Here is a 14,362-nt window from a genome sequence, read left to right as displayed (position 1 = left end):
AAATCAAAAACTCACAGTATGTATACAGTATGTTTCTTACTGTATAGAGAACATCCATGGATAGCTTTTGGTAGCCAAGACTGTGAGGTATGTGCCTATAGAGAAGATACATTTTAAAAATAGTCATAAATGAGATAAGATAAGATAAGATGCCCTATCTAATCCATTTTACAGAGTGCAGGGTAACCTGATGAACTGATCAAGCTAGAGAAGCTGATGCGTTTTCCATTCTGCGTCCCTGCGGTTTCAGGTGCAGAGTCCCGCCCCTCATTTCTGCAATGTGACGCTAGTCTCACTCAGCGCTCCACAGTCTTGCCTGGTCACCGGCAGAAGCGTTTGGAAGGCCGCTTCAATAGTCATTCAGTCTGGAGTGCGCATGCGCGGCGCTGCAGCGATGTTTCCGCGTTGAGTGAAGAGCCAAAGGGATCGAGCGAGCGAGAGAGTGGGAGAGAGGATAGAGGGAATTTGAGACGCAGCGGGACACCGAGTCAGAATAAACGGACACCCCACAAACGCTAATAAAAAAAAACAACAACAACAAAATCAACGTTCAAAACCGCAGCCTTTAGCCATGGAGGACACGGCAAACACTTTTAAAATGTGAGGTTTAAAGAGACGTGCTGCAGAAACGAGCGAGAGCGGCTTTCCCCCTCAGGATCCACGGCTGATCTCGACTCGGGTGCTCCCGTCCCCCTCCGCCACTTACACTGGGGGGAAAATGAAGAAGTTTAATATCCGTAAGGTGCTGGACGGCTTGACGGCCGTGTCGTCCCCTTCTCCATCCTCGCAACTCGGGGCCAAGGAGAACGAGCTCATCCCGGAGACGCTCCAGTCTGAACACTTCCAGCTCTGCAAGGTGGGGAGGCTTACAAGTGAACGTGTAACATGACCTGATGTGTGTGTGTTGTTCTTTTACCTCGCGCATGTGCCACTTAGTGCATGCTGTGTTTTACACTTTATCAACAGGCTTACTAAAATATATACTAGTAGAATATATATAACGTGTGTCTTTTCTGGTTGATAGCTAGATGTGATGCATTACATAATGTTGTAGCTAATGAAAAAAAAACCCAACTTTAACCTGTATGGAAGCGTTATGATGTCATTCGTATGTTTTATTGCAAACAACAGTAGCCTATCTGTATCAGTATCTGTATTTAGTATCTGATTGCGCACCGGTGGGATGTGTTTTTACATTAAAACGCTCGTATATGTTAGCATATATAATGTTACACACTGTACTATCATACTCTGCCCTTTCAAACCCAGACTAAATTATTATTTATTTATTTTTTTCACAAGCTGTGCGTGGAAAGAGCTGACTGTGTTTGGAAAATGCGCACAAATGCGTAAAATATTCATGCGTGACACAGAGATTCGTTTATACCCACACGGTTACTTTTGCTGGCCATACTTTCCTTTTCCCCCCTCATAATGTTCACTATTAAACATGTTACTTTATTGAAGCGTCTGAATATTGTGTGGTTATAGAATGAAGCTGCGATGCTAGAGTAGAGGGAGGGGGCATAAACAACCCGTTTCTTGCATAATGTACTGTGCTGGGATTAACGTGTAATTTGCTGTTATTTTCTTTTAAACCCAGCACCATTCTTGACTCTCTTTGAACACACACACACACACACACACACACACACACACACACACACACACACACACACACACACACTCTCTCTCTACAGTATATGTAACTAAAGATCATTTTGGGCCATCACTGGTTCCCAAAATGTTGTCTAGGTAGGCAGATCACGAGGTTTTGAGACACAGCCAGTGTGTCCAATGTGTTATGAATAGGCCTAGTTGGAATTGTGTTGGTGGGTTTAGCTGCCTGCTTTGGATTAGATCTGGCAGCACAATGGATGAAGTTAATAGTTCTCAGTGAGAAACGGGTCATCTGTCAAGACTTCTCTCTTCGCCCTCTATCGCCATCCAAATGAATGCAATATTAGATTTTGAGCCCACTGTACGAGTATGACAGCTTTAACCGATTCGTTCAGTCAACATTACATATCAAAAATTTGAATCAGTTCACTAAACCGATTCGTTCAGTCAACATTACTATAGGTTACGTTGTTATACAGTAGGTGGCGACAAGTGCCTTTTGTGTTATGAGTGAGCCATTGAATCTTTTACTCAACCGATTCGTTTGAACACAAAAAAGTTCTTTACAGATATTATTATGCTATATTTAAGTTTGTATCCAGAGATATGCTGAGACACTACAAAAATCCCAAATGACAGCATAATTGTCATTTTAGCCTCCATTTTGTTGAATGCTGGACATTATTTTATCAGTTAATACTAATACATTTACAATAACATCCTTGCCTCATTTTCAGCATACAATCACGAATGGCAAACGAATGCACTGATTTCGTTCAGTCCAAACAACGACTTGTTCATCGAAGTGGGCGTATTCATAAAGTAGATCCAACCAATAAACGGTTTCTTCACAGCCTGCACTCGAATGCTATTTGCTCGTGCTGTTCTCAGTCTTTGAAGGCAGGATAAAAAAAAAAACAAAAAAAAAAAAAAACGGAATCCTGACGATGCGGTCTAATAATTACTCTACGGAGAATGTTTCCACATTCCAGATTTATTCCACATGAATTATTTTCAAGAGATTACATGGCATTATCATTAAGTATGTTATTATCAAGCACTAAATGATTTCTGAAGAGAATGATTTCTGTTGGGAATTCAGGCACAATATTAATACAGTTTCTTAAAATACCGTTCTCTAATTAATACCCATTAATTTAATCATTTGCAACAAGGTTACATGAGTGCATTTACACAGGCTTTGGTATTTTTGTTAGATTTAAATTAAATAGACACATACGAACGCTGGATTAGGTTAATATTTAATTAGTAGACATATACATAATCAGGAGAAAGATGGAAAAAGAAATGAGAGAGATGGGGAAGGATGAAGTGAAGCTTGTTGCTGCTACGCAGCTCGTCGACAGGTACCCGTCCCCACAAGCGCCGCTTACGTAACCGGCTTTAGCCACTAAACAAACATACAGAGACAGAGATGCGATGTCTCAAAACACAGTGAGCTGCCTAGCTAGACCGCATTATAGGTGCGTTTTGATGCTCAGAAGTGCTATTAATATAGGCACCCTCTAGGTTTTAATACACAGACCGGGTGAGTCGATGACAGCTGTTAAGCAGAAGCCAGTGCTGTAAACCTGTAGTCAACCATTGTTGTTCTCTGGATACAATTCAGCAAGGTCTCTGTTCTCACTGCCTGTTGTTTTTGTCTATCTATAGCACATCAGGATCGTTCGAGCAGTTCAAAGGGCTGGGTATTTAAATAGTTGGATATATTCAGTTGAGATTGATATTGAATTGTCCCTGAAGGGATGTTTGAATGCACACATACACAATGCTTCTGCACTATCCTTCAAATCATTATATAAGAGTGTAAATACTGTAAATAGTATGTAAAAAATAATCTTTATGTAAAAATCTGTTATATTTTTATTAGTACCCCACCCCCCACCAATATTTCTATTTAGCTTACATTTTTATTTCAGTTTTAGTAGGTTTAGCATTTATCTTAAAAATTAAAAAGATTCCTTTTAAAAAGATTTCATTAAGTATTTTTTTTTTTCTGCTTTATTTTAATTAACAATTTTTTTTAAAAAAAATTATTAGTTTAAGTTAATAACTGCACTGTGTAAAACATCTGTTACATTAAAAATGAAGCATTCATCATCATCATAAGCAAAAATGGGTAAATAAATTAAAACAATAGATAAATTGGGTAAATAAAATGAAAACAAACAATTAAACATACATAAATCGTAAAATATAATTAAAATGTCTCATAAAATACATTATCAATTTTTTAAAAATAGTTTGATTGCTGACTTTCTGGAGTAAATTACTGTAGTGTAACATTTTTCTCTTCTCATTTGATTCTCAGACTGTGCGCCATGGCTTCCCCTATCAGCCCTCCTCTATGGCATTCGACCCCGTCCAGAAAATCCTTGCCATCGGGACTCAGAATGGAGCTTTACGATTGTATCCTTTTCACAATGGAAATTAAATAGCGTGTGTGCTCTGTTTCAGATGCAGTGTGAACCTGTCAGTAAGTATTCAGTTTCATTATCAGTTGTGTTATCAGGTGTTAGCTGTGTTTAAAGGTTGTCAGTGTCAAGTTCATGACAAATTCATTAGGACACGAATGACCCACTGTTAGTTTTGCCTTTCTGAAATGTGACTACATTATGCTACACCACAACAAAACAAGCTTCATCTGCTTTAAAGTGATGCCAGTTCTTAAGTGAGTTGATCCGCTGTCATGGCTTGTCAGTCAGACCCGTCATAAGTCTTTTGTAAAAGGACGTTTATTGTTACTGAATTGGGATTTGGGATCAGTAAGGCACATCACATTAGTTCAGTGACTCTCTCTTCCCCCCTAGTGAATGATTCCTAGTACAGAAATTCAGATATTAATTAAACTGAACAAGTCACTAATGTCTATTCCCACCTCAGAGATGGCAAAGAACTTCCTGTCTGATCAAAATCTCCATTCACACTCTATATTCAAATAGATGGCCTTTAATTTTGAAATGAATTTCCATGTTCCCTGATTCATTCGTACACACAGAGACATGACATTACTTTTCACAGTGAGTGCAGCTCTAATTGAAAATATTTCTTCTGCCGTCACTATTGGATAATTTGCTGTCAGTCAAGTCAGAAGAACAGCTCGCTTGACACCAAATGATATGGGTGGAAGTTGATACATGTGGCGGCTCTTCAAAGAACAGCCTCTTTAGAAACTGATCGTCTTTGCTCTCAGAGGAGTTCGGTGATACTTAGCCTCTTTGAGTGACTGTGATCAGATAAATGTCAGCTGCTGCAGGATGAGGGCAAATGAAAATCTCCCTAAGAGACTCCAAATTTTGATTAGTGCAAACGTCCTTTCTTTTTTCTTCACGTCTGATCCCGAGCTGTCAGCAATGCAAAAGGAATCTCAGGATTCATCTGAATGGGTTGGTTTGAATGGAGTCTTGCCTTTGATTTTGTGAATGATTTTGGTCTCTGTTACTAAGCTACAGAGATGGAGTTAGTTGACAAATCTTGGTTGGACTAGCAAAACTGTGACTGACTTAGGTTACACTGGTATTTCTGGTCAGATATACATGGTACAAATCTCATAGTATTTTGTTATGTTTGCAATGTTATCTCATTTATATTGGTAGATATTATTTCAGAAATGTCTGTGTGTGTCGAGATGTCGAGTCTTTAGACTTTTTCAAAAAAATGTCCAAAGACACATCTTTTTCGTAAGCACCTGACCAATTAATACTAGCACTTACCTATTCTATTCTATTCTATTCTATTCTATTCTATTCTATTCTATTCTATTCTATTCTACGTCAATTGTATACTGTTGCTCTCTTGTTGGTCAGATTGCTTCTATTGTTCTCCTCATTTGTAGGTGGCTTTGGATAAAAGCATTTGTTAAATGATTAAATGTAAATGTAAATGTGTGACAATGAAACATAACTGACTGCTTTTGAAACATGAAGCCTTTCAAACGTTCAAAAGTTTAGGGTCAGTTTTTTTTTTAAGAAATTAATCAGCAAGGATGCATTGAATTTGGTGCAAAAATACAAGCTTTGCCAGCATAATGCAAAAGAAATTATTCAGCAAGGATGCATTCAATTTATCAAAAGGAACAGTTAACATTTCAAATATTTCTGATAAATGCTGTTCTTTTTAACTGTTTCTACAAAAATATTAAACAGCACAGCAACATTGATTATAAGAAATGTTACTTGAGCACCAAGTCAGCATATTAGAATGATTTCTGAAGTATCATGTGAACCTGAAGACTAGAATTAGTGCTGAAAATTCAGTTTTGCCATCACAGAAATAAATTATTTTTTAAAATATATTAAAATAGTATTATTGTTTTTACTCTATTTTGATCAAATAAATCCATCCTTGAGCAATATAAAAAATCTAACAAACCACAAACATTTGAACGTTGGTATATAATAAAACCCACCTAATTATTTCCATTTAATTTAGTATGCAAAAATTGTATCTGGAGTTTTACATGCTATCATTGCATTGATATTATACAGTTTAGTCTCTGTCTAGATGCACAAGTAAGTTACCTATATACCTATATGAATGCTAATGAGATCACACTGGTATGTGTAGCTTATGCCATACAGTGTGTGTCTGTAGCTGGGAGCTGCATAGCGCTGTGAAGATCTGTTTTGCAGTTGTGTAAACTTCTCCCCAGTTGACAGTGACTGAAAGTGGCAGATCAAGAGACCATAATGACTGAATCCTGACAAAATCATCCAGAATATTAGAGCAGAGGGAGGGAGAGGAGAGTCTTCAGTCTCAGGCCAGCGGGCAAATGCGCTGCTGTCCCAAAAGCTTTCTGCTTCCCACAGCTCGCTTCAGACTGCAGAAAGTGACACGACAGTCAGATGTTGAGAAAGATAGGAGACAGAGAGAAAATATAGTTTTCAAGTATTTGCATTAAAGGTGTGTAACATCTGCACCAAACGAAAAGCTCCCACTGTCTGCCACAGGTCAGTCAAACATATAGTCCCGCTCCCAAACACACACCATTGGTTGAGCCAATTTTTCTGTATCAGGAAATGTTTTGAGAGTGCCACAGATTATTTTACACACTTCTGCTTTAAACAACCTTTAACTGATTTGAGTATTGGTGGTATACCATTTGAATAATTAAAATGCCGGTGGTGAAAGTGTGGTTATTGTGTAGCAGACAGTTTTGGGTGGTCCCTGTCCTTTGAGAATTGTATTATCAGGCACAGAGGGGAGAGAATGGCAGACTCATAACTCAACTAGCCTTGCGGGCCTTAAGACTGTACGGCTCTCACGCAGATCTATTGATCAACCTCTCAGACACACACATACACACAGACATGCACAAAGTGGTGTGATGACCTCATGGTAAAGCAGATACATTTTAAATATTATCCTGAGTATTTGCAATTCTTCTGCTGCAGTAGACTGTTAGATTGTTGGCTGCTATGCACAAATATGTCTCCAACACTGATTGCTGACAGTCATAATCACTGTAATTTAGAATATAACCCACTGTGAGTCTGATAATTTTATTCACAATGATCATCTATTCAAATTTAATGAAGGGTATTTATTTCTAAAGAAGACATATGTCACAATGATCAAGCTTTGTCTCCATTATAGGTTGCAGATTATTGAAGAGATCATGTTCAGGGCTTGTAATGAATGTGTTGGAATAAAATGTCATGTAAAGATATGAAGACAGAAACCTTGCAAACTCGCCACCCAATCAAACAGTATTTTTCTATGAGGATACCTTATCTAATCATACATGTAATATCACATCTAGTGATGTAACCAAGCAAATATTTAAAGACTACAACATTTATTAAGTCATTGTCTGACAAAATAAAGAAGCAGGAGAAGAAAAAAAAGAAATTTCTAAATTTATTCATGTAGACCCTTCCTACATACAATATTCTTATGTTTTCCACCTACCACTGAACTGCAGGCACAGGATTGTGGGATGTCATAGGCTTTGAAGAACACATTTATGCTTCCTTCAAAAACCAACTAGATGGTGTCATTTTATTAGATAGGATGTTATGCAAATATATTTATACTATAGAAGCCCATTTCCATCTCAAGGGTAAAAACAAAGTTAAAGAAGGTTAAATAAGACAAATTGACAATTATGAGAAATACATTTGGAATACTTTTATTCAGCAAGGATGCATTAAATTTATGATTGTGACAACAAAGCTGTTTCTTGAGTACAAATCAGCATATAGAATGATTTCTGAAGCATCACGTGACACTGAAGACTGGAGTAATGAGTGCTGAAAATGGAGCTTTGCCATCAAAGGAATCATTTAAATTTTAAAATGCATGAAAATAGCAATGTATTTCAAAAACTTCAAAAAACGTTAATGACCACAAACTTTTGAAAGGCAGTGAAAAGTCTCAGTTGGGACATATAAAGTCACAATTAAGAGAAATAAATCTCACAACCTTTTTATTTGTTTTTTACTCTGAGATAAAAACTGACTTTCATAATATATTGCTGAGAAGGCAGCATTTTTTAGCTCACGGACACAGCTGGAAACATCTATTGACCACTGGAAAATGGACATTGAAGAGTAACACACAAATTATCAACTACACATCAGCTTGAAAGGTATCTCATCTTGTCTCTAATGATCAGTAGTAGTGATGCTACAGTGTTGCTGAGAATGCTGAAACTGGTGAGACTTGTTATAGATGCATCCCATAGTACGATTCTACATGAGATATGAAATATACTGGCTGTGACATGGCTGTGTTGGTTATTTATGTGTGTTAATGCTTGTGACTTGTTTTGCTTTGAGTGTCAGGCATGTAGAGCCGAGCCTAACACACACACACACACACACACACACACACACACACACACACACACACACACACACACACACAGACATTGCCTGAGGATGCCTATGCCACTTCTTACGTAATCCACAGGAGCGAGACTCATCATCTGGAGAGCTAGGCAGCAGTGTGTGTGTGTGTGTGTGTGTGTGTGTGTGTGTGTGTGTGTGTGTGTGTGTGTGTGTGTGTGTGTGTGTGTGTGTGCGCACATGCACCCTTGTGTGCTGTGATCGGCTCAAGCAAAGGAGTTTAAGTCCATCCTCTCTGCCATAATGGCACAGCAGCAGCCGTCTATGATTGAGTGTGTGACTCTATAACTTACTGTACCCTGTAACTGCAGGAAGGGCCACCAATTCAGACAAATCTGATCAGATTCACTAGGCACTCAAACCAGATTGCATTAGGGATAGAACGGCAGAGGAAAGAACGTACAGTGCCTGTTGGTTTTTGAGAAATTATTTTACATTCTTATTTTTCCACAGTGTCATGAGACCGGGTTCCTAACACCTAGACAGAGTACAAAAGAACTGAACTGAACTCAGAGGTCTTGAGTTGCATTTTTAAAAGTTGAAAGATGTTTTAAACTTGACAAATCGTCTTAATGTGATGCTCATAGCGAGAGACATTTGTGCATTTGTATTCTGACATTAATTGTCTTGAAATTTATTGTTGAAGGCAGTGGATTTGTTGGCTGTGTCAGCGGTGCTTTAAATGGGATGAATTTAGTGATGCAAGTACTCAGTGAGGGTTTTAGCATGTTGACAGTCAGAGTTACCGTTTTTAAGGTCATACTGTCAGCATGCTAAAACCCCCTTCTAACAAGTAGAAGAATCTTCATTTTCTTTTTCTTTTAAAGCACCTTCTACAATCTTATTATAAATACAATAAATATCTAATGATCAAAAAAAAATCATCTCTACATATATGCAAAAAACACAAAAAATCAAAGTCTCAAAAAAAATTCATATGAAATGAGAACAAATCAATTAAAGCAACATCTGACAGTAATCGTGTTGTCATTTTTTGTTGAATGCAGTGAATTTGGTGTTTTAAATTGAATGCATAATTATATATATTTATTTTGTACTTATGGAAATGCAGTTATGTATGTTAATGCATTTATGTATAATTCATAACTTGATTGCTTTTATCTTACCTTGTTTGATCTCTTACAAACTTCTCAGCCATTCTCCAGTGATTTTAGGGGACGGTGTGCTGGCTTTGCATGGTTTCGGGACATTGTTTCAAGTTGATTTCTGCAGCCCAACCTAATTATGCCCTCCCTCAGCTCTCAAGGTCCTCACTCACATCACTATAATGCTACACCCGCATTAATCTAGTATTTGTGCATCTCAACACGCCCTGTCTGCATTAGGTTCACTTCAGTTCACCCCATCCTGGCCCTGGGAATTTCAAGTCTATCAGCTCATTTTTATGCTAACCTCTTCAAAACAAAGCTCCAACAATACTCGTGCTTTTTATTTTCTGTGCAGTATAATCCGGAATCGGCCCATCTGAAATGCTCCTCTGTTATTGCTCTTACCTAATAAGCTTGGCATATATTGCAATCCGTTTCCCCTGAGGCTCACATGAGAAAACCTCTTAACGACAGAGACATGAAAAAGGGCTTGCGTGTGCCGGTACATGGTCGCCATAGAAATATGGTCTTTGTGACGTTTGCAGAGAAGCTATTAAATAATTTACAGTAACTTTTTACCTCCTGGTACAGTCTAGGAGCGTAGGCCCATCAGACAGGATGCAGGACAAAAAAAAGGGCTGAACTGGAACAGGCTGACACCCTCATGTAAGGGCACTTGTGAATCACCACTTTGAAGGAAAGGGTAATGGAAAAGTTGCTAAAGGATTTAATATTGTCTTCACTTTCAGAAAACAATGCCTTTGTTTCCGATGTCTCTCAAAGTTCAGACACATTCCCTTTCCATTAAGGCAAAAAGGCAATAACAAATAACACAATAGCAAATTGCAGAGACCTGACACCAGCTTAGCAAGATAAACAGTGCAGATTGTTCACATAGAGCCAAATATTCACGTCTTGTCCATTGTTTCTAATGTCCCTCTGTCAGTTTTTCACCTGCTCGCTCCTCCATACGCCTTCTGTTTCTCTCTTTCTGTGTCTTTACCTCCTCCTCCCCCCATCACTGCAGTGAATTTTTGTTTCTGTCTGTGCTAAGTGGTTGCTATGCAGTTTAGAAAGTGAGGTGCAGTTTATGGGATGCAGTTGCCAGGCGAGACAGACTCCTGCTCTCTCATGGTAAACTCGGCAGAACTGTGAGTCTCTTGTGCCTTTGAGGTCACCTACCTGCTCTGTAATTACACACAAACGATAGTGTGCTTCATTGGGTCTTTGGCAAATGCAAAAACATGCACTTATATGCACATACAAGCTCAGCATTTTGTTTTCAGTGCGATATACGCGCGCAGGGAAGTGGCGTCCGCCAGTCAGTCAGTCAGTCACAACACACGCGATCACACACCCCAGCTTACACTTCATCACACTAACGAGGCTTCCCGAACTGTCTGTCAGCTGATCTCTCTTGCCATCAAAGCCTGTCTTTGGCTCATTGATCTGTTTCATCACTTCAAAGAGGCTTCCAGTCCCAGAGCCCCCACCATTTTCCTCTTCCCCTTCTTCCCTCCTTTACTCAGCACTACTCCAGCCCCTTCAGCCAAGCTTATCCCCTGTCAAATGTCTGTGTCACACACACATTTGCTCTGATTAGGTATTCTGTGTCTAGATCAGAGCAAGTGTGTAAGTGGACAGCATTCTTTGCTTATCAGGGTTGTGTTTACATAGCTTTGGACAATCATTAATATTGTTTGTGATTTTATCAGAAAAAGTAAGATGTAGAAATGCAAAATATATTAAATTTTAATACAGTACACAATAATACAATAACAATGTTAAACATTAAATGTTATTTTATTTAGTTAACTGTAAGTTACCATGTCCAATATGGTGCAGAATTATATTAGATTTAATGGCATAATAACTGTAATTTACTGAAGATAATACTGTTTTTTAAAGTAAAAGCATAAGTTACATTGGTCAACAAGTGTGCTTTCTTAGCAAAATTTTAATAAAATTAAGTATTTCTGAGGAAACATAAATAGTACAGTGAAAAGATACTTTTTTGCACATTTCATTTCATTACATATAACTGAAATAATTAGGTTTCTTCTTATTTCAGTAATTTTATACATTGGTATGTTTTGTTATATTTTGTGATTTTTTAAAAAGATAAATTGCTAATTTTTTAGTAATTTTTTTACTGATATTCACAGTTTTCAACTGTTTACTTTTCAAATGTATAGACATTTAAATTTGTGGTCAATTAAATCACAAAAGAGCTGTGCATATTAATAATAATAATTCGTATTCATATTTATAGTGTGTATATTGTTTTTATAGTATGTGGATATTGTATTAAATTATGTATTATTGTGTCGAAAATACTTTATTTAAAGATGATAGAAACATTTATTGGTTATATAAAATGGCAATATTGGTTGATCTCCTATAGTTTAGTGACTAGATGTCGTTGGTAAAATTTCATTTTTAGATATATATGGTTATTTTTTTTTGGTACTGGCATCAAAATTACTATGTTTTTTTTTTTTTGCAATGAATTTCTGGAATTTTTTTTTTTAACCATACATTTTTGGATAAGGTACTTCTGACTCAATTGGAGTTTGTCATTTAGTGTTATGCTGACAGATTACCATTGGCCAGTTGCCAGAACAACCCCACCTTTGAAAAAATGAGGGCTAATTGTCCTGCTGTTGGTTTAGCAGCTGGACTATGATCCTGGTAACTCCATCAGCGGTCATGGGGTTTGATGCACGTAAAACCCATGAGATGGCCTTTGATCATTAAGTACTACCATCCAAGTCCCTGAATGGACCTCATAGCAAGAGTGGGTTTAAGCCAAACACACACTGTACTGGAATGGTAGCAGGTGTGACCTTGACAGGGAGGTAGTGTGGGTGTGCAGGTCAAACCACTCTGTATTTTTCTCTCTTTCTGCATTCACGCATTCCTGTGGGCTGAGAACCGCTCACATCAAACTCTAACAACAGAAATATCCTTCTCTTTCATGCTATCTTTCTCTGCCTGTTCCTCCCACTTGTTGTTTTATAATTTCTGTTATTTCTCTCTATCCTTTGCTTGGGCTTAGCTTTTCATTCCATTACTCAGCAAAAGGAAGACCACAGTCAGCGTCATTGGGCTTTTGGAACAGCTAAATATACTTCATCTTTAATCACACTAACTGTGTTTGACTCCTTTTTGCCCCAGGAATTATAAGTTAGGATATGAAAACACAGATGGAGAGGAAAAAAACTTAATCTGGAGTTTGTTCAGCAATGATTTCTGAAAATGGAAAGTGAGTGCATGCAGATGACTTGAAGTTCATGACCTTATTTCTCAAATATGTGTCAGTATTTATGGAAATCTCTAAACTATCAAAGCAAGTCATTTTCAGTATGATCCGAGAGTCATCTAGCTTCTTCAACAATCATATCCTTGCTTCTTGGGATTTGTCGCTCATATCATAGTGGCTCTGCTCCATATGTCTAATTTTTTTTTTCTTTTGCTGTGATTTATTGTGAATGTCGGAGGTGTATGTTAATGTTGGTTTACAGATTAATTTGTACAGGAACATATGACAACTTAGGGTGTTGGTTATGGCAAATTTATTTATTTATTTTTCTTAATTATATTTGTTTCATGACAGTTGGACCTGGTGAATGATTCATTGCTTTTAATTGGCAGTGATATATGGGAAGGCCCTGCTGTGTGGTTGGGTACATGTTTCTGTGCAAGATTTTATCCCCTTGCATGATATGAAATCCATTATTTGACCCAGGGGTGTCACCAGAACCTATAGTGCCTTGCCAATGTATTCATACCACTTCATTTTTTTTCACATTTTGTTTTGTTGCTGCCTTATGTTAAACTGATTTAAATTAGTTTTTTTCCACAACAATCTACACTCCATCCATTTCTTCTTTGCATCTTTGCAAATTTCTTAAAAATAAAAAACTAAAATGATTCCATTGCATAAGTATTCATACCCTTATCTGGGACAGTTGAAATTTAGCTGAGGAGCATTCATTTTGCTTTTAGATGTTACTACACTTCAAGTGAAATTAACCTGTGGCAAAGTCAATTGAATGGGTATGATTTGGGATGGCACACACGTCTTAATAAAAGGTCTAACTGCTGATAATGCATATCAGAGCAAAAACCAAGCACTGAGGTCAAAAGAACTGACTGTAGAGCTCAGAAACAGGTTTGCGTCAAGCCACACATCTGTGCTAGATTTCAGAAAAAAATTCTGCTTCATTGGAGGGTCACAGAAGCATGTAGTCTCTGTTACCCTTAATGGAATAAGTTTTAAAGGGGTCATATGATGTTTCTAAAAAGAACATTATTTTGTGTATTTGGTGTAATGAAATGTGTTTATGTGGTTTAAGGTTCAAAAAACACATTATTTTCCACATACTGTACATTAATGTTTCTCCTCTATGCCCTGCCTTCTGAAACTCATTGATTTTTACAAGGCTTATCAGTCTGAAAAGTGAGATGTGCTCTGATTGGCCAGCTATCCAGTGCGTTGTGATTGGCCGAATACTTCAGGCATGTGATGGAAATGTTACGCCCCTTAACATAAACATAAACAACAAGACATGAACATAAAACCCATTACAAACGTGATATAAACATGATTTTTAGTCGTGTCCTCTTTTGGAAGGCCAAACAAAGGCGTCACACACCACGGCCTTCAGTGAGTGGAGACCAGAGGCCTAGAGTGAGCCGCGGCCAGCTTGAGTGAGCAGAGGCGGACGGGCTTGAGAACGTACCTTGGTCTTGCGGCAACCA

At 37.7% G+C, this 14,362-nt stretch overlaps 1 pseudogene; it reads left to right on the top strand.

Moving 5' to 3' along the window:
* The first annotated feature begins 206 nt into the window (after positions 1–206).
* The window catches only part of LOC109052912, an 82,000-nt pseudogene continuing 67,844 nt past the window's right edge, over positions 207–14,362 (top strand).

This window comes from Cyprinus carpio, chromosome A20, assembly GCF_018340385.1.
Source record: "Cyprinus carpio isolate SPL01 chromosome A20, ASM1834038v1, whole genome shotgun sequence".
NCBI lineage: Eukaryota > Metazoa > Chordata > Actinopteri > Cypriniformes > Cyprinidae > Cyprinus > Cyprinus carpio.
This window is presented reverse-complemented; position numbering and strand designations above follow the sequence as displayed.